General features: G+C 43.0%; 1 protein-coding gene across 3 annotated transcripts in view; it reads right to left on the bottom strand.

Annotated features, from left to right (window-relative positions):
- The window catches only part of FBXO10 (F-box protein 10), a 42,890-nt gene extending 27,167 nt beyond the window's left edge, over nt 1–15,723 (bottom strand). For all 3 annotated transcript variants that reach the window (XM_015093138.4, XM_027964409.3, XM_042243236.2), the window contains exons 1-2: nt 15,615–15,723; nt 12,576–12,667 (exon numbers count right to left, since the gene is read on the bottom strand). The gene's annotated coding sequence lies outside the window, so the exon portion shown is untranslated. The remainder of the gene's footprint in view (nt 1–12,575; nt 12,668–15,614) is intronic.
- Between the last annotated feature and the right edge of the window lie 9,337 nt (nt 15,724–25,060).

The raw sequence follows: 25,060 nt of genomic DNA, 5'->3' as shown, positions 1-25,060 counted from the left end.
CAAAGCTATAATGCACTGCAGAGAAGGCAATGGCACCCCACTCCAGTACTCTTGCCTGGACAATCCCATGGGCAGAGGAGCCTGGTAGGCTGCAAGTCCATGGGGTTGCTAGGAGTCGGACACGACTGAGCAACTTCACTTTCAATTTTCACTTTCATGCATTGGAGAAGGAAATGGCAACCCACTCCAGTGTTCTTGCCTGGAGAATCCCAGGGACAGGGGAGCCTGGTGGCCTGCCATCCATGGGGTCGCACAGAGTCGGACACAACTGAAGCGACTTAGCAGCAGCAGCATAATACACTGATAAAGGAAACTGAAGATGATTCAAAGAAATGGAAAACTATCCAATGCTCTTGGACTGGAGGAATGAATACTATTAAAATGGCCATACAACTCAAAGCAATCTACAGGTTCAGTGCAATCCTTATCAAAATACCTGTGAAAAATTATATTTTTCACAGAACTAGAACAAATAATCCTAAAATTTATATGAGCCGCAAAAGATCCAGAATTGTCAAAGCAATTCTAAGTGAGTGCCAATTCTGAGAAAAAAAGAACAAAGCTGAAAGTATAACCCTTCCAGACTTCAGACTATATTACAAAGATATAGCAATCAAAACAGTATAGCACTGGCACAAAAACAGCCATATAGACCAATGGAACAGACTTGAGAGCCCAAAAACAAACCCACACACCTACAGTCAAATTAATTTATGACAAAGAAGCCAAGAATATACAATGGAGAAAGGACAGTCTCTTCAACAAGTGGTGTGAGGAAAGACGGACAGCAACATGTCAATCAATGAAACTAGAGCACTCCCTCATACTACATACAAAAATAAACTCAAAATGGTTCAAAGACCTAAAGGTAAGACATGACACCATAAAACCCCCACAAGAGAACACAGGCAAAACATTCTCTGACATAAATTGTAGCAATGTTTTCTTAGATCAGTCTCGCAAGGCAAAAGAAATAAAAGCAACATTTAACTTTTGCACAACAAAGGAAACCATCAACAAAATGAAAAGACAATCTACAAAAGGAGAAAATATGTGCAATGTGGCTGACAAGGGGTTAATGCCCCACATACACAAACAACTCAATATTAAAATGAAACAAAACCAAAACTACCCAATCAGAAAATGGACAAAAGACCTAAATAGACATCTCTCCAAAGAAAACATATAGATAGTCAACAGGCATCTGAAAAGATGCTCAACATTGCTAATTATTAGAGAAATGCAAATCCAAACCACAATGATGTGTCATGTCACACAGTCAGAACGGCCATCATCAAAAACTCTACGAATAAAAAATGCTGGAGAGGGTGTGGAAAAAACAGAATCTTCCTACACTGTTGGTCGGCATGTTGATTGGTGCAGCCACTATGGAAAACAGCACGGGAGTTCCTTAAAAAACCAAAAATAGAGCTACCATATGATCCTGCAATCCCACTCCTGGGTATATATCTAGAGAAAACTTTAATTTGAAAAGATGCATGTACCCCAATGTTCACAGTAGCATTATTTACATTAGCCAAGATAAGGAAGCATTCCAAGTGTCCATCAACACATGACTGGCTTAAGACGTGGTGTATATGGAAAATTCTTGGCCATTACGAATTCCCTGGTGGCTCAGACTATAAGGAATCTGCCTGCAATGCGGAGACCTAGGTTCAGACCCTGGGTTGGGAAGATTCCCTGGAGAAGGGAATGGCTACCCTCTCCAGTATTCTTGCCTGAAAAATTCCATGGACTGAGGAGCCTGACAAGCTACAGTCCATGGAGTTGCAAAGAGCTGGATACAACTGAGCAACTATGCAATATTACTCAGCCATTTGCAACATGGATGGACCTAGAGAATATCATACTTAGTGACGTAAGTCACACAAAGACAAATATATGATACCACTTACATGTGGAATCTACAAAATAATACAAATAAATATATACACAAAACAGAAATAGACTCACATAGAAAACAAATTCATGGTTACCAAAGGGCAGGGTTGGGGGAGTAATTTAAGAGTATGGGATTAACAAACTATCATACTATACATAAAGTGGGCTTCCCAGGTGGCACTAGTGGTAAAGAACCGGCCTGCTGATGCATGGGTGACATGGGTTTGATCCCTGGGTTGGGAAGATCCCCTGGAGGAGGGCATGGCAACCCACTCCAGTATTCTTGCCTGGAGAATCCCCATGGACAGAGGAGCCTGGCAGGCTAGGTCCATGGGGTTGCAAAGAGTTGGATACAACTGAGGGTCAAAAAGAGTCAGATACAACCGAAGCAACTTAGCACTCAGCACTCATACATAAAGTAGACAGGCAACAGGAATTTACCATATAGCACAGAGAATTATATTCAGTATCTTATAGCAACATAATGGAAAATAATCTAAAAAATAAATAACTAAATCACTCTCTATACCTGAAACTAACACAATATTTTAAACCGACTATATTTCAATTTTAAGACGAGTATACAAGTTTTGCCCTCTCCCCCTTTTCTTTGTCACTGGGGCTTCTGAGCCATGGAATTAAAAGTAACAAATGTTCCCCAGAGCTTGTGCCTGTAAATAACTGATAACAATGGGAATCTGTTTAGATGGGAGGGAGCAGGTCCCGAGGCAGGGCTCAAACTGTTCCTTTTAAAATGTGTTCCCAAGAGTGTGAGAACTCAAGGTTTCTGTGAGGTCCCTACCTAACCACACTGGAGGGATCCACATGCCTCTGGGCCACCTGAGTGTCCCCAGTCTCAGCGGGGAAGGCAGGGGCCATTCCCTTGGGAGATGAATCCTATGAAACCTGGCTCTCAACAAGTAAACTCTCCCTTCCTAGTCCCGTGACTTGAGGCAAATCCTTTAACATCTGTGAGCTTGTTTCCTTATCTGTAAACAGGCTCACGATGGCTATCTTGCTATCCTTCATGGGGATTTTGAGAATTTCCAAAGGAAAATAAATCATTTATTCAACAAATATTCATCAATTGTCTAATATTGTGCTAGGAAGGTCTCCGAGGAAGTGACATTTGAACAGAGACCAGAATGCCATTTAAAGCTATGGCGTGAGATCACGAGAGACACTGAAGGTGACCAGTGCCTTGCCAGCCTAACCTCTAAATGGCATGAAGTGGAAAAGGACTTGATAAAGGAGAGACTGGCAGCGAATACCCTGAGAAAACCATACAGAATTCTGGTCAACGTAAGGTACCGGAACCGAAGCACTGCTGTGCCGTCCAAGCTGCCACTGCTTCCAAGAGGGTGGTGGCTGTGCCATTTAGATCACTGCATATCATGGCGGGTTAGCAAGTTGGGGTCAGGAATAAAACTTCGAGTGGCATCTCTGCAGCTCACTAATGCTCTTGGGAGAGTGGAGTGTGGGGTGGGTACAGGGGATGGGAGGAAGTACTGAGTTACGGCATAGGGACTACCCATGTGAGGAGCGAGGCGGCACACGTAGATGCAGGTGGCCAGGTGATGCAGCACCTGAACACCTGCTGTAGAGAAATTCACTGCAACCAACTAGACACTCTGCCCTCAAGGAGCTTATCATTTTATTTAAGGCTTCAGCTTACTGTCTGTCTCTCCTGAGTAAAATGAAAGCTGCTTTGTAAGATGCCTAGAACCATGCTTGGCCCGTAGTAGGTGCTTAATAAACACTTGCTGAATGAATGATCACTATCATCAGTTATCTGGTGTACAGTATTAGAACAGCCTCAGCTATAGAATCCACACTTTGAGACAGATCCTTGTGGAATTAAAAAAAAAAAAAAGTAAATAAAACCCAAGTATGTGGTCAACATTTGCTATGTATAATACTCATGGTAAGCACTGTGAGAGAGTCAGAAATAATATAAAGACCTCACCCTCAAGTCTGGCAGGAGACGAAGATATCACTACCACCACCTCCCCCCACCCTCCTAAATCCACAGTACAAGGAAAAAGTGATCCGTGCCATAAAAGAGGGAAAGCCTGTGTGTAAAGAATAAAACTGTGGCCCCTAGCTGGGGGAATCAGCCAGTCATAAGAGAAGGCAACAAAAACAGCAAGAACTACTGTTTACTTAGCATGACTGTCTGAAGGGCACACCATTAAGCATGTTTCATGCGTTATTTCCTTTTATTCTCTCAGCATCTCTTCAAAAGCCTTACAACTCAGAATGTTATTTCTAGGGCCTATAAGAACTGGTTAGAAATGCCAGCGCTTGGGCACCATTCAGTAACTATTGGATCAGAATTGGCATTTTAACAATTTTATAGGGAATTCGTACATACTATATGTTTAAGAAGCACTGATTTAAAATTATTATTGTCTTTATCTTACACATAAAGAAACTAAGTGAGAGAACTTAGGTGACAAATGGCTTACTCCAAATCACTCTGCTAGACAGCCGCTGCTGCTGCTGCTAAGTCACTTCAGTTGTGTCCGACGCTGTGCGATCTCATAGATGGCAGCCCACCAGGCTCTCCCGTCCCTGGGATTCTCCAGGCAAGAACACTGGAGTGAGTTGCCATTTCCTTCTCCAATAATGAAAGTGAAAAGTAAAAGTGAAGCCGCTCAGTCATGTCCAACTCACAGCGACCCCAGGGACTGCAGCACCAGGCTCTTCCATCCATGGGATTTTCTAGGCAAGAGTACTAGAGTGGGGTAGAGAGTTGCAGAGCCCCGTTTTGAAGCCAGACAGTACCCCAGTGTCTGGGTTTTTAATCATTAAGTTAAGCTTCATGGAAGAGCTGATGTCAGAGATACGGGGTGATGTTGGGGCATCCAGAGAAAAGATGAATGGGGACTGTGGGCAGAGGAGAGGGTCAGCCAAGCCCCCAGGCAGGACATTTCGGCTGGGCTTCCCTGGTGGCTCAGACAGTAAAGAATCTGCCTGTAATGTGGGAGACCTGGGTTTGATCCTTGAGTTGGGAAGACCATCTGGAGGAGGGCATGGCAACCCACTTCAGGTTTCTTGCCTGGAGAACCCCATGGACAGAGGAGCCTGGTGGGCTGTATAGTCCATGGGGTTGCAAAGAATCAGATGTGACTGAGTGACTAATCACAGCACAGAGGATACAGGAAGAAACTCAGTCTGGCTGAAGCTCTGGGAGTCTAAAGGGGTCAGGGAGAAAGATCAGTTGGTTCAGTTCATGCAGAGTTTTTGTTAACTTGTGGGCAGTAAGGAGCTGCCGTGAGTCCCAGCAGATGGCCCTACCCATCCTGAGACGAGTCCGACAAAAAGGGCTGAACCAGCTTCCAGTCGGGGTCTGTCTCTCCCTCACTGGATAGCCCTGAAGGTGGGGTTCAACAACCCTGCGCTCCTGTCCCACGTTTGTATAATGAAGAAAATGCACCTACTTCCTACCTAAGGAGGCCCCAGCAGTAGATGAAAGCGGCAGGAATTCTGCTTTTAACAAAAAAGCAGGGGAAAAGAGCCAGGACAGTTCAGGATTCTAGTATTTTCAAAGGAAAAACGAAGAGATTTTCCTCCCCTGTTCTGAAGCGTACTAAATACAAACTGTATTAGCTGAGGAACCATAATAGGTTAATAATTTTGGAATTTTTCTTCAAATCAAGTACATTTCCTAGAGCTTTGCTGATCTTAGTTTGAAAGTACATAGAGATTAAAATACAGTGAACCATGAAAGAGCTCCCTACATATACCTACACTTACACACATACAGACTCTACTGGAAAATGAAACAAAGCTTAAAACTTTGAAGAAGACAGATCTCATTTGGGCTTTTTATCATTTCTTCAAACCTCTGTATTCTTCAGCCTGAGAAACAACCAACTGTTTCTTACTTTCTGCTTTGAAATTTGATGACACAGACAAGAATTCTGTGTTGTGGCGCATTTACAGGGCTGAGTGTGGCTGGGAGCTATAAGGACCCGCTTTTTCTCCTTCAATGCACTGCCATTTATTCTCACCTAGGAGAGTGGACTGGGTCAGGGAAACCCAAAATCTGCATTTGAATCAGATTCTAGTTCACTGGGTGATCTTGAGGGGGCAGGGAAAGGTTGAGGGCTTACTAAATGCCAGGTGCTTTTTATATGTCATCTCAGTAAGCACTTCTAACCACCTGAGAGGTGGTAGTCTTCTCATACCCGATTCCAGGAATAAAGGTCATCCCATCTTTTATTCAGCAAGCAGTACAGCTGCCATTCCCAGCCTGGACTGAGTCCAAAGCCCCTGCCTCCTAGTTTCCTTCCTGAGGTTCTGGGGTTCCTAACTCGTGCCATGGTGGTAAAGGACCTTCTAACCTCACCGTTACACAAAACTCACAGATCATCAAATAAGCATGAATTTACTCCTGCAATTATTATGCATTAGAGTATCACACAGTGTCTGAGCTGGACGTGACACAGCAAGACTCAGTTAGGGAGCCTGGGCCAAAGATTTAGGACCTCAAGCCAGTATTTGTGACAATCAAGGCACCTGTGCCCAGCAGCAGCCCTCTGGCCAGCAGGCAGCAAGTGCAGCAGCAGGATGAGGAATGAACAGAGACCTTCTACTGACCCCAACCAACCCAGATGTTCTGGCGGCCGCCCTCTGGCCTCCTCCCAGGCGGCTTGGTCTGCGGAGGAAACAGATCTTATGTCTCTTTCTCACCACCTCCTGCCTCTCAATCCGCCACATATGGCTTCCCAGAAATTTCTCTTCAATCACTCTCAGCTGGAGACAATTCCACACCAAGTGATTACTATTTTACACCCGAGATCACATGTTCAATGGAGTCAGAACATCTGGGTCTCAGCTTCCTCATCTATTAAAGTGGGGTGGGGGGGGGTGGATAATAAAGCCCTTGGGAGTTGTTGTGAGACTACAATGAGACAATGAATGGAAATCATGTAACATGGCGCCTGACACATAGTAAACACACAATAAATAGTGATGAATTCCCTCTCTGTTACTGACTCTTTCCTTTCTCTAAATTCCTTACTCTTTCTGTACTGCCTTTGAATCAACCCTCCCAACATCTTAGAAAAACAAATCATAGTAAGTGATGGTTTTCTGTAGTCAGATAAGATACAAGGAGAGAAGAGATGGAGTGGAGGTCACGGCCGCCCTTCCTGGCCTACAAAGCAGACAGTCCAGGCCAAGCAGCGGGTGCAGAAGATTCTTATTGCAACTGAGCTACCTGATGCCATTTGATGGCAAAGAGAATGAGGTTTCTTTTCAGAACAGCATCACTGAAAGAGCACTGGCAGCAACAGAAATCCACCCATGTAGGCACTGACTCTAAGTTCTGAGTGTCTGTTCTAGTGAGTCTCTTGACTCCAGGAGCTAACAACAGAGAGCTTATCATAAGGGTTCATGTGGCATTTAATGGAATGGATTTTTAAAGGAAACACAAGAATAGAAACATAGTAAGTCTGGGTTTCCCAGAGTCTAAAATGATCTGGATCAATGGCAGCCCCAAGGCCATCAGCAGCTGGAGTGTGGGTCTTCACTCATCACATGACTCAGCCACCCTCCAAGGATCTCCTCTATTCTCCTCTTGTTTGGAGTCTACATAACATTTCTCTCCTTCATGGTTTCTGCTTTCTCCTAAGATCAGTTAGCCAGGGCTTGACTCTACCTCATGGCTTCTCTCTAGATACCATTTCAGCTTCAGTTTCTGTAGCCAAGTGTCCTTCTGTATCCCCAGTTTAAATGTCTAAGAGAACACGCATCTTCCTTTACACTGGGTCACATCACAGGTCCCTGGTGAGGCCAGCAATTGGCTGCTCTTGGGTCTGATGTTCATCTCTGGTTCAGTAAGTTTTGACCAGGGTGTAGGGGCAGAGCAAGATTCTATGGTAGAAACACAGCTGTCTGAGGCTGCCACTCCATGAACAGCAGTTATGGATGTAGAAGTTTCTCTTAGAAAGGGCTGTGGGAATGGCAAACACGGCTGACATGTCGAAAACATCTATACATACTAGAGCCCCACGTGTCTGCTGCTGTCAACCACCGAGATGTCCTCAGCCAACAATGCCAAGGTGCCCAGAGTGGGTAAAGGAATTGTTTGACCAGCCTCCTCCTTCCCTGTGGACTCATGAATAGGTGATGTCCTCCCACTTTTTTCTTGTAAAGATTAACTGAGTTAATTCTAATTGCAACCTCTCTAACCCTCTTCTTTCTTTGTATCTATCAGCCATTACTCAGTGCAGTGGACTGTGGTAGCTGTAACTTTCGTCTGCCCAGCACACTCTCCCTCTTCACAGTTTTTATTTACTGTTGGCTGTGCTGGGCCTTTGTTGCTGCACACGGGCGGTGTGGCGGGTCTTTGTGGGGTGTGTGGGCTTCTCACTGTGGCGGCTTCTCTTGTTGCAGAGCATGGGCTCTGAGGGCACACACTTTAGTAGTTGTGGTGCATGGGCTTAGTGGGCCCTCAGGATGTGGGATCTTCCTGGACCAGGGATCGAACCTGTGTCCCTTCCACAGGCAGGCAGATTCTTAACCACTGGACTACCAGCGAAGTCTGTACCTTCCCTCTTTTGTTTTTTTTTCTTAGAAGAACCCCACTCCCACTTCATTTAGTCCTGAGTCTAGAGGCTGTCATGCAAAGTGCTTCAGCCCTTCATCACAGAGGATGGATCCCTGGTCCAAAATAGATGATCAGAATAAACCATCCCCCCTTGCCAGGCACGGGGATAACTCAGATGAGTCCATCTGAGGAACAAAGCCAAACTAAGACAAACAGGTTAAGTGACTATGAGAGATAGAGAAAGCACCCTAAGAATATTTTTGGGCCCCTGGATCCAGCTATGCAGTTTTATAAGCCAATAGAGTTTCTTTTTAAAGTTAAGAGTGCCTAAGCTGGTCATGTGCAACCAAGAGAGTCCTGACAGGTATACACAGAGTTTTCTCAAGGAAATTCTTTGCTCTCTCACTTTTTTTCCTCCCTTATCTCATTTGTTCCATCTCCCGGTCCTTAAATGACTCTAATCAAAGCTGACACACTGTATAACAAGTTTACTGTTAAGCGGCAAAGGAAAAGACAGTTCAAGTGGCCTAAGGTTTTGTACCATCCAAAAGAACACTAGAGATATTTATCATTTCCATCATTTATCAACTTTGGTTAAATTAAAATTTCATGGGTAACCATTAAAAGAAGAGCAAGAAGAGCATAATGTCCATTTGAAACTAGAAGAAGGGGGGGAAAAAGCAGTGATTAAAAACAACCTCCCCAAAAGGAAAAAGAGAGCTAAAATAAAGGGAGAGCGAGCAGGACAAATGCACTGAAACATAAAATATGATGATGAACTTAAACCTAAACACATCCATGGCTGTATTAAGTGAATAAGGACTAATGTTCCAGGTAAGAGACAAAGACTATAAAAAACCAAACCCAACTATATGCTATTTATAACAGACATTCTTAAAACACACAGAAATAGAAAGGGTGAAACAAAAAGGATAGGAAAAGATATACCTTGCATAAATTAACCAAAAAAAGTTGGTATGGCTATAGTGGTATCAGATAAAATAGAGTTTAAGGCTAAAAAAAATTTCTTTACTAGAAATAAAAAAGAGCAAAATCATAAATGATAAAAGGTTAGTACACCAAGAAGTATAACAACTTCATATTTATATGTACTTGATAATTGGGCTCAAAGATATAAAAGCCAAAAATTAAAAGGTAAAACAGACAATTTCATTATCATAGTTGTATATTTTAACACATTTCTCTATATCTAAGATAAGCAAAAAAATCAGTAAGGATCAAGATGTGAAAATAATTAATAAACTCGATCTAATGGCATTACACAGAACTATTACAGAGAATCCAGTAATTAAATACAAATTACTTTTAAGCACACATATAACGCTTATAAAAACTCAAAACAGAGCCCTAACAGAAATTTCAGCAAATTTAAAAGATTAAGATTATACAGAATAAGCTTACTGACTACAATCAATTAATAAAAGATGACTAGAAAATACTCATATCCTTGGAAATGAAGAAAACATTTCTAAGATACCTATGAGTCAAAAAGGCAATCACACTGGGAACTAGAAAGCGTTTAGAAATGAATGATTAAAATACTACATATCAAAATCATGAGCTCTGGCTAAATAGTATTTGGAGAAAAATGCTTAACTTTAAATGTAAAGAATAAAAATAAAAAGTATAGAATTTAATGAACTAAGCATCCATTTCAAAAAGAGGAAAAAATAAAAAAAAATACAAGGAAAGTAAAATTCTTTTTTAAAAAAGCAGAATTTAATGAAATAGAAAACCCAACCATGGAGAAAACCAATGAAGACAAAAGTTCATTCTGAAGCTCAAGAAGAAGAAAGAGAAGGCATAAAAATGAATTCAGATGGAAAGAGGATATCGCTACAGACATTGCAGACATGAAAAGGGAAAGGAAGTATTACAAACTTTATATAAATAAATTTGAAACTTTAAAAGGGACAAATTCCTGAAAAATATTACTTAAGAAAACTAACTTAAGAAGCAATTGAAAAACTTGTCCTGCTGCTGCTGCTGCTGCTGCAGCTAAGTTGCTTCAGTCATGTCCGACTCTGTGCGACCCCAGAGATGGATTCTCCAGGCAAGAACACTGGAGTGGGTTGCCATTTCCTTCTCCAATGCATGAAAGTGAAAAGTGAAAGTGAAGTCGCTCAGTCGAGTCCGACTCTTAGTGACCTCATGGACTGCAGCCTACCAGGCTCCTCCGTCCATGGGAATTTCCAGGCAAGAGTACTGGAGTGGGTTGCCATTGCCTTAAACTTGTCCTAGAAGCATTAAAAACATTGAATCTGTGGTTAAAAATAACATAACAAAATAAACTTCCAGATCCAGGTCGCTTTGTCACAGAGTTCTCTCTTACATTCAAGGGACAAAGGAGGGAAACTAATACGGATGGTGGAAGCGGAAGTTGATGGGCATGATTTGATCTTTGGACCAATGGTAGTGGCAGGGATTGTAGCTTGTCCCACTAAACTTATACTTGTGAGTTTCCCCAGAAACTGTAACTAACCAGAATCCTGGAGAGGTTGTCACGGGATGGAGTGAAGCTGACGTAGAAGGGAAAGGTTTGACTACAGGGAATACCACTGGTGCCCCACCCAGATCCTCTTTACTGCCTAGCACACCCATCCCCCAGACAGAAGTGTCAGCTGCTAACAACATACTGATGTCTCTTCTCCAGAAAAACTGCCACCTCACCTAGTTATCCTTCTCTTCCTCTCCTCCCTCCATCCTGCTTCCCTCATTCTCCTTTTCCTGACCACTTCTTCCAAAGCATCATTTGAGTGTTAATCCCCACTAAGGTCCTGCTTCAACAGAACAGGGTCTAAGATAAACAGCTAGGAGGATGAAAAGTGTCACAGAGCAGGAGAAGGTACTTTTAAAACATATAACTGACAAGGGACCACTACCTAAAATTTATACAGAACTCAGATAAATCAATAAGAAAAGCTGAAAAATAGGCAAAAAACTGAATAGGCAGCAAACAACAGATGCCATCTGATTAACCAATAAAAAAGTGCTCGTCAGTAGTAACCAAGGAAAGAAAATTAAAACCACAGATATCAATAAAAACCACCTACATGAAGAGTTTAAAATTTTTAAATCGACAATACCAAGTCATTGCAAGGATGTGAAAAAACAGGAACTGTTATATATTGCTGGTAGCAAAGTAAATTGGTACAATCACTTGGAAAACCATTTGGCATTATCTAGCAAAATTCTACTTCAACATATATAACCTAAAGAAACTCCTTCACACGACTTCCCTGGCTATCCAGTGGTTGGCACTCTGTGCTTTCACTGTAGGGCGTGCAGGTTTGATCCCTGGTCAGGGAACTATGATGCCACATACTACACAGCATGGTCACAAAATTTTAAATAAAACAAAATGGTTAAATGGTGAATTTAGAAAATAAATACAAAAAAAATTTAGAAACTCATTCACATACACAATAGAAAATGTCTAAGGATGTTCATGGCGGCACCGTTCTTTGCATTTAGAAACTATATCATAAGATACTTGTAAATACAAGGATTAATAACACTACTGTGACATATTCACATCATGAAACACTGTTGACAATGAAAATAAGTGTAGTCATCACATGGATTCAGCTCACAAACCACCTGAGTAAAAGAAGCAAACACAAACAGCAGACAATATGCTTCTACACATGTAAAGTTAGAAACCTAGTAAAAAGTAACTGTATTGCTGAGAATGCAAACATAGGTGACAGAACTACAAAGAAAAGCAAAAAAACGATTATCACAAAGTCAAGATGGTTTCTTCCCAGGAGGCGGTTTTGATTTGGAAGGGGTGCTATGGACTACTGGCAATGTTCTATTTCTTGACAGAGGCGGTAGTTACATGAGTATTTTCCTTAGAACTGTTAAACGGTACATTTATGGATTTTACCCACATGCATTCTTGTTATATTTCTCTCTTTTTTTAGGCTCTGCCTGAGACATGCAGGATCTTAGTCCCCTGGCCAGGGATTGAACCCGTGCCCCCGGAGTGGAAGCATGGAGTCTTGACCACTGGACTTCCTGTGTCACATACTTTTAAAAGTTTAAAACAAAGACAATAAAATAAACATATTGATTACTGTTTGACTCTTACCTATGAAAAGCGAGGTGAGTTGGCACCCAAAGTCCTGGTGGAGCTATCTGGTTGAAGGTTGGCATTCCTGAGTATTCTTGGTAGGCAAAATCCTGGAGAGGAGTAAAAGCGATTTGCCAAAAAACCATGGTTAGGGTTAGGACGAGAAAGGATTCAGCTCCCAAACCCTGAGAAAAGCTTTGAAAATACGTAACTCTACTGCATGGTCTGAGGTGACCCCAACCAAGGCTGCCTCTGTGTGCTTCCCAAATAGGGGAGACTAGGGGAACCAGCTTAGTGTCAAGCTCCACACATGGCCCAGAGTTTGGCCCTTTGGGAGAATGGCTAAGCACAGTGGCATAAATTTAAAAGGCTCCAACCTTGGAATCCAAGCATAGGATCAACTGGCAGGGCCGTGGTCCAATAAGGGCACTGAGCAGCAGCGGACACACTTCCTTAGACAGTGCAGGACAGCTGTTCAATAGTAATGTGATACAGCTGTGTCAGAAACAATATAGGTAGACTGCTCAGACTACTGTTCTCTCCCCTCTGGAGAGTAAGACTGACTTCTTCGGACTGTCTGAGCCCCCAGGGGGCTTGGAAGTAGAAGACTTCATAATTCTCACTAATGGGGGCATTAAGAGACTTGGGAGATTATTTGGAAAAATAAAGAAATATGGGGCTGCTTAGAATCCAACTGGTTTTGAAATGAAATATGTGGCTAAACATCCAAAATGAAAGACAAAATCTTAACCAAATGAGTCTGCTTATCTACCTTTATGAACATATTAGCATGTAGGTAGGAACTAATACATCCCTAGGCTAAAAGAAAGACTAACAGGAGAAATAAGGAAACATTTCAAAGCAAGCCCATGATAGGTGACTTAAGAGAAGGTTCATTCGTTACGGTAAACTGAAAGGACAAAATGCTTCTTGTACTATTATTATTATGTGCCTGATACACGCAGAAGGAACTTGTGTCTTTTACATCTTCCTTGAAAAGCATCTCAGTATATGGTATATACTTCTCGGTTGCCCAGGACACCATCTTTACCACCTCTGAAAGCTCTCACTTGCTCCCAATCTACATCTTTATCAGAGCCCCACTGATTTGCCCCTTCAAATTATCCCTCTAAAGATTCTGAGATACCTAAACCAGGGTCTATACGTGTTGTTGTTCTGGGTTTTTTTTTGTTTCTACTTATTACCACTCCCCTTGGCCCTGCCACTGATGGATGTTTGTTAAAGGAAAGAAGGAAAGAGGCTGGGAGGGAGCAAAGGATATTATGGCTGCACTGCAACTGAAAAAAATAGAGAACCACCATCAGAAAACAAACTGCAGGGAACTGGGGACTACCTGACCATGTATTACTTAACAGCTACGTGTGCTATCATAAAAATACAATTCATCCGATAACCATGGAAACCAAAATGAAGGCACCGAGGTGAGGGTGGCTCTTTTCAGAAATCTAAAAACAATAAGAGGGCTGCCTGAAACCAGAAAAAGAAATCCAAGCACTGTACGCCTGAGGAAATCCTTTAGTAAAAGGCCTGACAAAGCGGTGTTTTCTCCGGTTTCTAGAATCTCACCAGGCTTCAACAAGGGCCCTGGGACCGCTGGGGCTGATCATGAAACTATTCAGGCCTCTATGTGCATCGGTCCCTTGGGGCCAGCTGCTATGAGGAAGGCTCACTGGGACCTATTGTTATTTTAAAATGTACTAAGAACTGGCGGAGGAATATGTATGTGTGTATTTCTTCTCCAGATCCTACTAGGTACACAAGCACACAGTAAGTGCTCCATATATACTTGTTGAATAAATGAAGAAATCAGGTTAAAATTCAGGGAAAGTACAGCATCTAGTAAACTGTGTGTGTGCTTTCCACCACCCAGTGCCAACATCCTGTCGGGTTCTGAGAAAATCAAAGTCCTGTCCTCAGTTCTGGGTCCAGTTTCTCCATTTGCCCAAGGAGACAAGCGGAGTAGACGGTTTCCCAGGCATCTTCCAGCTCTGACAGTCAATCACTGTATTGTGCTTTTTTTGGTGGCAGCACATGCCTGGCACTTCTCTTTCCCCTCAGAGGGAATCTGATACCCATCTGCTCCAATACACTAATGTTCCCATCCTGACTGACTCACTTGGTAGAAACAGCAGGTTTACATGCCAACTGTAAATGAGAAGGCAAAGGGGCCCAGACAGAAATGGGGAAGAACTCCACTTGGCCCCGTTCTTAGGAAATCAGTACAGCACTCCTTTTAGGAATAAATATACAGAAACCGAAGTGTGATGATTCTAAACATCCCTCACCTGAATGACTTTCTAGCTTACTAATACCTGTACTAATAGCAAATTATTGAGCATTTCTGTGCCCGACACGGTGCTAAGCCCTATTACACTTAATCCTCACAACAATCTCATGAGCTAATTACTGTTGTTATCTTTTTCTAACAGATAGGGTTCTATCCGGCTCGAGGTTGCACAGTAAGTGGCAGAGCTAGGATATGAATCCAGGTGTAACTGACACCCTGAGTTCTGGCTCTTCAGATGGCTTTTCCACCTGTTCTTCATTGTAGTCCTGTGAGCGAGGCATGGCAGGAGTGATCACCTTTAAAGATGGAGAAACCAGTCTCGGGAGAGGCTTTGCGATTTCCACAAAACACACAAGACATAAAAGGTGCCTGGCTTCAAACACTCGCTCCTGCGTTCCGAGATGAGGGTTCTCCCCATCTTCCTCTTCGACTTCACTAACAGACTCGCACAACCTCCAGCTGAAGGCAACCGCAGAGATCCACCTTCCTGGCCCCGTTTCACAGGAGGGGAAACCAAGGCACAGATGTTCTCCTGTGCAGCTGAGCCTCCAGGTGCCAGCAGAGCGCGGGGCCGCGGGCGGCCTGAGGGCAGCCCTCCCGGTGCAGGTGCTCAGACTCCTCGGCCGGCAGCCTCGCGAAGCGCCCAAGGTCCCCGGGAGGCAGCCCCAGGGCGCCCGAGCCCCCTCCCCCGGGCCGTCCCCCGCTCCGGCGCCAGGGCATCCCGGGGTGGCGGGCTGTCTCCCCCTTACCTCGCCGGGAGCTGTCCGGGGCGCTAGCCCACAGCACCGCGGGCCTCGGGCGCCGGGGCCGCAGCCACCTGAGCGGCGAGGACTGCGGCGCGGGGCCAGGGGCGGGCACGCCTCGAGCCCCGCCTAGGGGCGGTATTTGCCGCGCTAGTGCGGGGCGGCAGCCGTCACGTGACGCTCGGGGAGGGGATGCCGGGAGCGGCGGGCGCGCGGCGGGGCTGGGCTTCCGGACCACCGCGGCGGAAAGGAACCCGGAGTCTCCTCAGGGAGGGTAGGGAAAGGGAGACGTGAGCGGGGCTGATGAGGCTTCAGACGCTACGAAGTCGAGCTCGCGGAAGGACGATTAAGGCTGGTACTGCATGGCCCCCTGGAGCAGAAATAGAATCGGTGGGTGGAAATTGCAGGCAGGCGACTGGGGTCACTATGAAGAAGATTCTTCCAGTCAACAGTTATCTATCGGCTGTTCTAGGAGGTAATGAGCAACTTAGTAGGTGTGCATAGAGGGGCTGGTTCATTCATTCAACGAACTGACCGCTGGCTATGGTCCAAACAATATGCTGGGAGTATAGATTAAATAATTTTACGTAGACACACTACCTGTCACATAGTGGTGTTGCTGCTGCTGCAGCTGTTAGTATGGGCACAGACGTCAACAAAGCTGATGTGGCTTCTATCCTCCTTAATTTCTGAGTGGAGAAGGTAGACATTAATCAGATATCATTTAAGTAATTTGTAGTAAGTGCATGGGAAGGACCCAGATTTAAAACTAGGGGGCAGGGAGGGTGGTCAGGAGTTAGCCCGACGGAAGAGAGGCCGGTAAAGCCTGTATGAAAGCTCTTGAGTCGGGTGGGGCAGAGAAGAGAAGATTGCTCTTTGGGTAAATGGAAGATGTCCAGTTTGTCTGAAGCTTATTGTGTTGACAGAGAACACTGTAAGTGAAATTAAAGCCAGGTAGGGATCAGATCAGGCAACATTTCAGTTCAGTTCAAGTTCAGTTCAGTCGCTCAGTCGTTTAGTAAGGCACAATAAGGATTTAAAATTTTTATGTAAAAGGAAGGCAAAGAAGGGGTGAAGGATATGGGTGATTTGAGACCCCCCCCCCTCCCTTTTTTAGTGTGATAGGAGTCGTGGGGAAGATCCCTTGAAAAAGGAAATGGCAACCCACTCCCATTTTCTTGCCTGGAAAATTCTGTGGACATAGGAGCCTGGCATGCTACAGTCCATGGGTTCACAAAGAGTCAGACCAAACCTTAATAAAAAAAAGAAGTATGCCAGCTACTATGTGGATAATAGACAAAATAAGAGTGGAAGCATGGAGATTGGTTAAAACTTGGACTGGAGTGATGGTAGTGAAGATGGAAGTAGATTCAAGGAACTTTTTTGAGGTAGTGAGCCTCAAGGCTTGATAGGGGAGACTAGGGGGATTCCCCAGTCTTTTAGCTTAACGTGACTGGACCCATGAAAATGCTATTTTGTGAACTACTATCAGTATCAGTTCAGTCGTGCAGTTGTGTCCGACTCTTTGCAACCCCATGAACTGTAGCATGCCAGGCCTCCCTGTCCATCACCAACTCCTGGGGTCCACTGAAACCCATGTCCATTGAGTCGGTGATGCCATCCAACCATCTCATCCTCTGTTGTCCCCTTTTCCTCCTGCCCTCAATCTTTCCCAGCATCAGGGTCTTTTCAAATGAGTCAGCTCTTTGGATCAGGTGGCCAAAGTATTGGAGTTTCAGCTTCAACATCAATCCTACCAATGAATATTCAGGGCTGATCTCCTTCAGAATGGACTGGTTGGATCTCCTTGCAGTCCAAGGGACTCTCAAGCATCTTCTCCAACACCACAGTTCAAAAGCATCAATTCTTTGGCACTTATCTTTCTTTATAGTCCAACTCTCACATCCATACATGACAACTGGAAAACCATAGCCTTGACTAGACAGACCTCTGTTGACAAAGTAATGTCTCTGCTTTTTAATATGCTATCTAGGTTGGTCATAACTTTTCTTCCAAGGAGTAAGTGTCTTTGAATTTCATGGCTGCAGTCACTATCTGCAGTGATTTTGGAGTCCCCTAAAATAAAATCAGCCACTGTTTCCACTGTTTCCCCATCTATTTCCCATGAAGTGATGGGACCATATGCCATAATCTTAGTTTTCTGCATCTTGAGCTTTAAGCCAACTTTTTCACTCTCCTCTTTCACTTTCATCAAGAGGCTCTTTAGTTCTTCTTCACTTTCTGCCATAAGGGTGGTGTCATCTGCATATCTGAGGTTATTGATACTTCTCCTCGCAGTCTTGATTCCAGATTGTGCTTCCTCCAGCTCAGCGTTTCTCATGATGTACTCTGCATATAAGTTAAATAAGCAGGGTGACAATATACAGCCTTGATGTACTCCTTTACCAATTTGGAACCAGTCTGTTATTCCATGTCCAGTTCTAACTGTTGCTTCCTGACCTGCATACAGGTTTCTCAAGAGGCAGGTCAGGTGGTCTGGTATTCCCATCTCTTGAAGAATTTTCCAGTTTATTGTGATCTATACAGTCAAAGGCTTTCACATAGTCAATAAAGCAGAAATAGATGTTCTTCTGGAACTCTCTAGCTTTTTCGATGATCCAGCGGATGTCGGTAATTTGATCTCTGGTTCCTCTGCCTTTTCTAAAACCAGCTTGAAAATCTGGAAATTCATGGTTCACGTATTGCTGAAGCCTGGCTTGGAGAATTTTGGGCATTACTTTACTAGCATGTGAGATGAGTGCAATTGTGCAGTAGTTTGAACATTCTTTGGCATTGCCTTTCTTTGGGATTGGAATGAAAACTGACCTTTTCCAGTCCTGTGGCCACTGCTGAGTTTTCCAAATTTGCTGGCATATTGAGTGCAGGACTTTCACAGCATCATCTTTCAGGATTTGAAATAGCTCAACTGGAATTCCATCACCTCCACTAGCTTTATTTGTAGTGATGCTTCCTAAGGCCCACTTGACTTCACATTCCAGGATCCAGGAACTATTATTATAAGGGGAACATATCTGTGCAGGTAGGGGGGTGGTCAAGAACTCAATGTTGGACTTGTTAAATTTTAAATGCCTGTGTGTCAGCCAAATGGAGATCAAAAGATATTTTGATACAGACCTCTGGATTTTGGAAGAAAATGTCAACTACATAAATCTAACCTAAGAACCTCGAAGACCTACAAGACTTTCTAGAACTAACACTAAAAAAGATGCCCTTTTCATCATAGGGGACTGGAATGCCAAAGCAGAAAGTCAAGAGATACCTGGAATAACAGGCAGATTTGGCCTTGGAGTACAAAATGAGACATGGAAAAGGCTAATAGAGTTTTGCCAAGAGAATGCACTGGTCATAGCAAACACCCTCTTCCAACAACACAAGAGACAACTCTACACATGGACATCACCAGATGGTCAATACCAAAATCAGATTGATTATATTCCTTGCAGCCAAAGATGGAGAAGCTCTATACAGTCAGCAAAAACAAGATCAGGAGCTAACTGTGGCTCAGGTCATGAACTCCTTATTGCCAAATTCAGACTTAAATTGAAGAAAGTAGGGAAAACCACTAGACCATTCAGGTATGACCTAAACCAAATCCGTTATGATTATATAGTGGAAGTGACGAATAGATTCAAGGTTTTAGATCTGATAGAGTGCCCGAAGAACTATGGATGGAGGTTTGTAACATTGTACAGGAGGCTGTGATCAAAACCATCCCCAAGGGAAAAAAAAAATGTAAAAAGGCAAAATGGTTGTCTGAGAAGGCCTTACAAATAGCTGAGAAAAGAAAAAGAAAAAAAAAAGGCAGAGGAGAAAAGGAAAGATACATCCATCTGAATGCAGAGTTCCAAAGATAGCAAGGAGAGATAAGACAGCTTTCCTAAGTGATCAATGCAAAGAAACAGGAAGACAAATGGGAAAGATAAGAGATCTCTTCAAGAAAATAGAGATACCAAGGGAACATTTCATGCAAAGATGAGCACAATAAAGGACAGAAATGATGTGATTCTAACAAAAGCAGGAGATATTAAGAAGAGATGGCAAGAATACACAGAAGAACTATACAAAAAAGATCTTCATGACCCAGATAACCACGATGGTGTGATCACTCACCTAGAGCCAGACATTCTAGAGTGTGAGGTTAAATGGGCTTTAGGAAACACGACTACAACCAAAGCTAGTGGAGGTGATGGAATTCCAGTTGATCTATTTAAAATCCTAAAAGATAATGCTGTGCAACTGCCACACTCAATATGCCAGCAAATTTGGAAAACTCAGCAGTGGGCACAGGACTGCAAAAGGTCAGTTTTCATTCCAATTCCAAAGAAAGGCAATGCCAGAGAATGTTCAAACTACTGTACAGTTGCATTCATCTCACAGGCTAGCAAAGTAATGCTCAAAATTCTCCAAGGCAGGCTTTAACAGTCGTGAACCAAGAACTTCCAGATGTTCAAGCTGGATTTAGAAAAGGCAGAGGAACCAGAGATCAAATTGCCAAGATCTGTTGGGTCATGGAAAAAGCAAGAAAATTCCAGGAAAACATCTATTTCTGCTTCATTGACTACACCAAAGCCTTTGGATCACAGCAAACTGTGGAAAATTCTTCGAGATGGGAATACCAGACCACCTGACCTGCCTCCTAAGAAATCTGTATGCAGGTCAGGAAGCAAGAGTTAGAAACGGACATGGAACAACGGATTGGCTCCAAATTGGGAAAGGAGTACGTCAAAGCTGTATATTGTCACCTGCTTATTTAAGTTATATGCAGAGTACAGCATGCAAAATGCAGGGCTGGATGAAGCACAAGCTGGAATCAAGATGCCAGGAGAAATATCGATACCACCCTAATGGCAGAAAGCAAAGATGAACTAAAGAGCCTCTTGATGAAGGTGAAAGAGGAGAGTGAAAAAACTGGCTTAAAACTCAACATTCAAGAAACTAAGATCATGGCATCCGGTTCCATAACTTCATGGCAAATAGATGGGGAAACAATGGAAACAGTGACAGACTTTTTATTTTGGGGGGCTCCAAAATCACTGCAGATCGTGACCACAGCCATGAAATTAAAAGAGGCTTGCTCCTTGGAAGAAAAGCTATGACCAACCTCGACGGCATGTTAAAAAGCAGAGATATTACTTTGCCAACAAAGGTCCATCTAGTCAAAGCTATGGTTTTTCCAGTAGTCATATATGGATGTGAGAGTTGGACCATAAAGAAAGCTGAGCACCATATAGAATTGATGCTTTTGAGCTGTGGTGTTGGAGAACTCTTGAGAGTCTGTTGGACTGCAAGGAGATCAAACCAGTCCATCCTAAACGAAATCAGTCCTGAATATTCACTGGAAGGACTCATGCTGAAGCTCCAATACTTTGGCCACCTGATGCTTAGAACAGTCATTGGAAAAGACCCTGATGCTGGGAAAGATTGAAGATATGCGGAAAAGGGGACGACAGAGGATGAGATGGCTGATGGCATCACCAACTTGACGGACATGAGTTTGAGCAAGCTCTGGGAGTTGGTGATGGACAGGGAAGCTGGGGATGCTGCAGTCCATGGGGTCACAAAGAGCTGGACACAACTGAGCAACTGATCTGAACTGAATGTAAGAATGCTGTGAAAAACAAATCATTGCACCATACTGAGGTTTGAAATAGCTGATGTCAGTGATACTACTGACATATCTCAGTCCTTAGTTCTATACAGTGTATTCTCTAAAAATATATTCCATCTATTAATACCATATGATGAATTGTTATTATTACAGATTCTGGGTGAGGCCTGAGTTACCATGCAGCTTTTCTTTTATAAATGGAAAGAAAAACACAAGAACACACGCACCCTAAGCCTAAGGCCAACAATTTATTTTAAGCAAAGTCAAAGTTGTACACACTAGCTAGATACAAATAGCAGACCACTCTGACTTAGGTCAGATCAGAACAGGGGAAGTTCAGACTGCATCACACTACAGTGGGCGTGATGATTTAACTCATCTTTGGGCAAAGCTATAACATGTTTAATCCTTTGAAGGATGTCCCATTGTATGAAACTGGCAGTCTTGATGTCTATCAAAAAGCAGTCAAAAGCTTGAGTTTTTGGATTTGTGCCTGCCAACATTATTGTTTTGGCATGTCTATGAAACAGTTAAGCCTTTCAAAGGAGTACAACAGCTTTCTACAAGAGCATGCTGTCTCTCTCATTGGTACAAACATCACTTGCCACATGGAAATTTTGTTTTTAAATATGTGCTTAAATACAAGAACATCATTTGTAAACTGCAGTTGAGTCCCCTCTTCTTTCTGCCCTCACCTCATCTATGCCTGCCTCTATCCCACCACTTGATGTGTATTGGTTTTTCTCCTACATTAGATTAGAAAGGACCTGCGCATCTTTGCATTCTGGCACATAGTTGGTATTTATTGTAAAATGAGTAAGTACACCTACATCATCGCCTTAACCATGTGAACGTTATTTCCCTTGTGTTATAGAAAAGTGAGGCTCCGAGTGATTTGTCCAGGGTCAATACAGTAGACATCTGTCATTCCTTTTTGGCTGTCCAGTATCTGAACTCGTGCCTCCATTTGGGAATTCCCCATCCTGTGAACTTGCTAGCAATCAGAGCATGCCTTTCACTACAGAAGCTGAAACTGATTTTTTTCTTTACTTTTCCACGTGACCCTGATGCTATAAATATTCCTTGGACTTGGAATCAGATACAACAAAGTTGTATCTTGGAGTAATTCTCTACGGCAACCGTAGCAAATGCAGCAAGATGTTTTCTGAGCAATACTGGCTGCCATGATAGTCCAGGGAGCTGTGGCTTGGTAGTAAGTGGTGGCATCTAATCCTCAGCAAAGGTGGCGTCCTCACTGCTCCAGTTGCATGGAGTGACAAAGGGGGATGTTCCAGTTGCCTAGTCTCCAGGCTGATGCTACCTATAATCCTTTATAATGAATTACTTTTCTCCTTACATCTACCAAAACTGGATTTTGGTGTTTGCAAGTTAAAAAATCTGACTCATAGAGTCACATAATAGAACTGAGGACTTTGAACTGATTCTAGTGTTCCTTCCTAACATAAACCTGTACTCTTCAACAGCCCACATTTTCTGCATTACATTTTGATGTCTCTGAATCACCCCTTATTCACCAAATTTATCTTTTAATGTCAGGGGATTGTTGAATATTTCAGTCACACAGTGAGGCAGCTGCCAAGGGAACATAGTTTCAAATGTAGCAGCATCACTGTAGTTGTTCACGTAATATTAAAATTTGTTTGTATTCTTATCCTTTATAGGCCTAAGCGGAAAATGAGAATACTACTCATGTGACTGAGAAACAGGTGAAATAATCAGAAGTGCTTAGAGCAGATCTTTAGGTTTGGCAGAATGCTTATTGGACTAAAGTCAGCTGTGTGTTTCTGAAGACAATTTAAGAACCTTTTATTATAACTGAAAATATTTCATAAGGTACTGCGTTTAAAGGAGTGTGTAAGTGATTGTGTAATGTGTTTACATCTCAGCAACAAGTCGCTTCAACTTTTAGACGTGTACTTTCTGTTTCTGTGAACTTGCACAAAAGCAGGCAAACGGCACCATCTAAGCATAGCTGTAATACTGAATGCACGCAAGTAGCAACTGTTCACGTCTCCTGGGTGACGTCTACAATAGAGTAGGGAAGAATCTTGGTGCTTTATTTATAATCTATTATTGTAGCCTTTAAAAAATGGTTACTGAGGCTTTCTTGTGTTGTATAACTTGGAATTGCAGTATATATACTAGCCAGCAGATGTCAGGATGGGATCTCTTTCTTAAGACTAAAGTATGAAAACACAGTAAACAACAGGAGTTCCTAAAAGAATCAAAGGTCTTCTCGCTCTTCAGTGCTTAATACACTTTAGTCACACTTAACAGTCTTATTTAACACATATATTTTAGCATTTTTTAGACCCCTTCTCCCCCCAACACTTTTATGTAGACAGTTCCTATTCATCCAAATCCGTCACTTCCACAGGGAACCCTCCCTGCTTCTTCCCCATCCCAGAAGGCCAGGGCTCCTTTACTCCATGTTCTTACAGCCACGTTAGTTTACTCCATAGCAGTTTACATAATGACTTAATTATTGATGAACTTAGGTAATATCCAACTCCCCTGCTATTTTGTAAGCCTCTTATGGATTGGTACAATGACTGAAATCTTCTCTCCTGTATTCTTCACCCACCACAGTGCCTCGTCCTCTGTAGTCACTAAATAAATCAGTATCTGTGAATGTGAACACCTCCACCAAGGAGACTGGGAATATTTTTGGAGGCCTAGACAACAGGCAATGGCACCCCACTCCAGTACTCTTGCCTGGAAAATCCTATGGACAGAGGAGCCTGGTGGGCTGCAGTCCATGGGGTAACTGAGTCAGACATGACAGCAACTTCACTTTCACTTTCCACTTCCATGCATTGGAGAAGGAAATGGCAACCCACTCCAGTGTTCTTGCCTGGAGAATCCCAGGGACGGCGGAGCCTGGTGGGCTGCCGTCTATGGGCTCGCACAGAGTCGGACACGACTGATGCGACTTAGCAGCAGCAGCAGCAGACAACAGGCAGTGTCTGAAAGCCACTGGTTGCTTTAAAAAATAGATTTCCTAAGCTCCACCCATAGCAGTTCTGATTCAGTAGGTCTTTGTTTAAAAGCTTCTTGTGTGGTTTGCAGCCTGCTTTGGAAAAGCCCTCTGCACACGGTGCCCAACACTGCCAGTGTTCTTTTCCCTATTATACTTGAACCTCTCCTTTGGCAAGAGGCATCTGTGTATGAAAACTGTCCCTAGTACGCATTCTTTGATTCCCAAGTACCTGACACCTAGCCTAGTATCCACTGACTCTTAAAATTTTATGTGAAAAAAACATCAGTTACCCATAAACATGAAGACGTATTTATCCTAAGAGTCCTTTTCCTACCAAGAAATGAGTATTACGAATATGCTATTTCACTCTCTTATTTACATATGGAATTGGAAGAAGGAAATAAGTGGCTATCTGAGTCTACAGTATCTAGCACCGTTTCTGGCACTCCGCCCCCCCCACCCCCACCCCGTTCTTCCTCTGCTAGTCACTGTAAACTCAAGAAAAGTGAAATTACTAACAGGGCTCTAAATTTGATATGCTTAAGAAAACAGGCTGAAAAAAATTTTAAGTGCTTTCTGTCAGATCAGGAATAAATAAGCACCTTGCAACTTAGGGGACAATAAAGTAAAAAATACGAATTCTTTTCATGGTGATGAACTTCTAAGCAGTAGAATGCTTGCTAACAACAGTGAGGGTTTGGTTAGAGGAAAAAGTAGATGTTAAATTAAATGCCCTTCTCTTCAGCTTCTTTAATAGCATCATTGTTTCACTAGGCTAACAACAGTATTTTACTAAGAATGATTTTCTCAAAATTTACTAGG

The sequence above is a fragment of the Ovis aries genome, chromosome 2, assembly GCF_016772045.2.
Source record: "Ovis aries strain OAR_USU_Benz2616 breed Rambouillet chromosome 2, ARS-UI_Ramb_v3.0, whole genome shotgun sequence".
Classification (NCBI taxonomy): domain Eukaryota; kingdom Metazoa; phylum Chordata; class Mammalia; order Artiodactyla; family Bovidae; genus Ovis; species Ovis aries.
The sequence above is the reverse complement of the archived record's forward strand: the minus strand, read 5'-3'. Positions and strand labels throughout refer to the sequence as shown.